Raw genomic sequence first — 2,595 nt, forward strand, 5'->3', positions numbered from 1 at the left:
AGATATAAATATTTTAACATTTATTACAATAGTGGGCGCGATTACAATATTAGCTACAACCATACTATTGATATACTAGTACATGTGTATATGGGTTTAATTTTTTGTTTAAAGGAAACACCAATGCAAACTACAAGGTAAACAATATTATGTTTGGTTTTAATCTTTTCGTTAAGGGGCGGGACGTAGCCCAGTGGTAAAACGTTCGCTTTATGCGCGGTCGGTCTGGACCCATTGAGCTATTTCTCGTCCCTGCCAATGCACCACGATTGGTATATCAACGGCCGTGGTATGTGCTTTCATGTATGTGGTAAAGTGCATATAAAAGATCCCTTGCTACTAATGGGAAAATGTAGCGGGTTTCCTCTCTATGATTGTGTCACAATTACCATATGTTTGACATCCAATAGCCGATGATTAATAAATCAATGTGCTCTAGTGATGTCGTAAAACAAATAAAATTCTTCTTGTTTTGTCTTTTTGTCAAAACAAACTGGTTTGTGGGGTTCCTGTACGTGGTCGGCTAGAAACCAAACTCTTACATACAACTCCCAGACCGATTAGTCAACTTCGTCGTGACAGTTGATAGTCTGTAACTAGCATTACATTAAGATACCACTTAAATTAATAAGAACATTACTTATGCAGTTTCAATACTATGAACAAATAGTTTTACGTTTGTTATGGGACTATTATTTGTCTTATTTGTCTTATTGTTTTCAATGGTAATATATATGTAATCACGTATTTCATTACATACTTGAATTATGAAACGTCTTTGTTACGGATTCAGGGCTAGCCGTGCTAGCTGGAAAGACAAAAGTGAATACAATGTAGCATATAACAAAATAAGGACAAACAGTCTTGATAGGATCCATTTAGCAGCACGGACCCAATAAGAAAATAAATACAGTCGAATGTCGCTGTTACTGTTTTCTGCTGGGGTTCTTTCGTTGTTTTAATTTTCTTTAATTCTTCTTGTAACGTCCCAATTTTTAAAAATGAAATGACACAAAATCAGTTTATTATGTTGTCTGTTAATGGTATCATTTTCAAAACGGTGTACGATACAAAGATTAATGTCAAAAACTGCGTTACATTAAAAACCTATTTAATAGCTACTGTACGTACTGAGGAAACGTGGTCGATTGGCCATCAATATTTTTTTATTACATCCCGCAGTCTTTTTTTTTTCATGATTGAATGTACTTTTTTGAGAGTTTGAGAACATTCCGATATTTCTGGTTTTTTGTCCAACCCAACCCAACTCCAACCCTACGTTCATAATAGGACTTGCACTCAGACAAAGTCTAAAGTGGTACCGCCATGCGAAAAAGTTAACGGTAGATGAAAGTCGATAGAAAATTTCAAATAGTCGATAAAAGTGACCGTCGTAGAAGCATTTCTTCAGGGAAAAAAGAACAAACTGTAAAGAAAGAAGCTGGTGGGCCAGTCAGTTGTTGTTTAGTACGTACAGTAGACGTAATATACGATCTCAATGACACAATATTTGTTATGTTAAATAATTGGACCAAGAACCATTTTAAAAAATTTGTAACAAAGGGAAAGGTTTACCATTGTTAGACAACACAATAATCAGGTTTTGTGCAAATCTTGAATGTTCTGTTTTATATACTCTTTCTACTATTCAACTTCATTACAGGTGTACAATAAAAAATTATTTAATGTTTTCGAGGTTTTCATGGCATACTCATGAATCTGGAAAACGGTCAAAACAAAAACAAAAATAGAAACAAAACAAAAATAAAAACAACAACAACAAATAAAGGAAAAAGGATACGGAAACTTATGTATTGTAACTCCCAATGTTATCTTACCTCCAACCTTCCCTGTATAATCCCGAATCCCTAGACAACCCCCTATGTCCTCCTTCAACTACACAGGCCTATGCTGAACACAGATCTAAAACACCACACATGGTGTATATGGGAAACTTTATCGGCAGGTTTTTGCGCCAAATTCCCTCAATCAAAATTGCGCACCCTTTTCTCTTTGGCATTTAACTGCTTCATTCAAATTCCATAGCACCACCACCACCCCCACCCGCCTGCTACCGATTTGATCGGGCTGCTGGTGCTCCCTTGCACCTGCCAGTGCAGGCGGTGCCTCTTCTCCCCTCCCCCCACCTTTCCTGTCATGGACGGAGGAGCCGGCCATGGCCGGCTCTTGTGCCCACGACAGGCGTGCGCTACAACAGCTTGTTCTGAATGTGCACTTAAAACCCTATGACATGACATGACATGGCAGGTTTTTTAGTGCTAAACTCTAAGGCAACTGCGCCTAAGGTACGATATCGGACAAAGGCTTACCACTTCAGTCATCAAAAATATAAATATATAATTATTAGGTTTTTATTATCTGTTTTGTAAAACCTCACCTAGATCATATTTTTCGTCGATGGTGTAAATATAGCAGACTTAAACTTTGCACTACGGTCAGATAAGCTCGGTTTACAATTAATGAAGCGTTAATCATATCGGAAACAATTACGTACAATTACAATTACAATTACGTACAAAAAACCCTCCAAAACATAAAAATTGAAGAAGATTTTGAACGGCAATTACAAGTCAA

The sequence above is a fragment of the Gigantopelta aegis genome, unplaced genomic scaffold, assembly GCF_016097555.1.
Source record: "Gigantopelta aegis isolate Gae_Host unplaced genomic scaffold, Gae_host_genome ctg7840_pilon_pilon:::debris, whole genome shotgun sequence".
Lineage (NCBI taxonomy): Eukaryota > Metazoa > Mollusca > Gastropoda > Neomphalida > Peltospiridae > Gigantopelta > Gigantopelta aegis.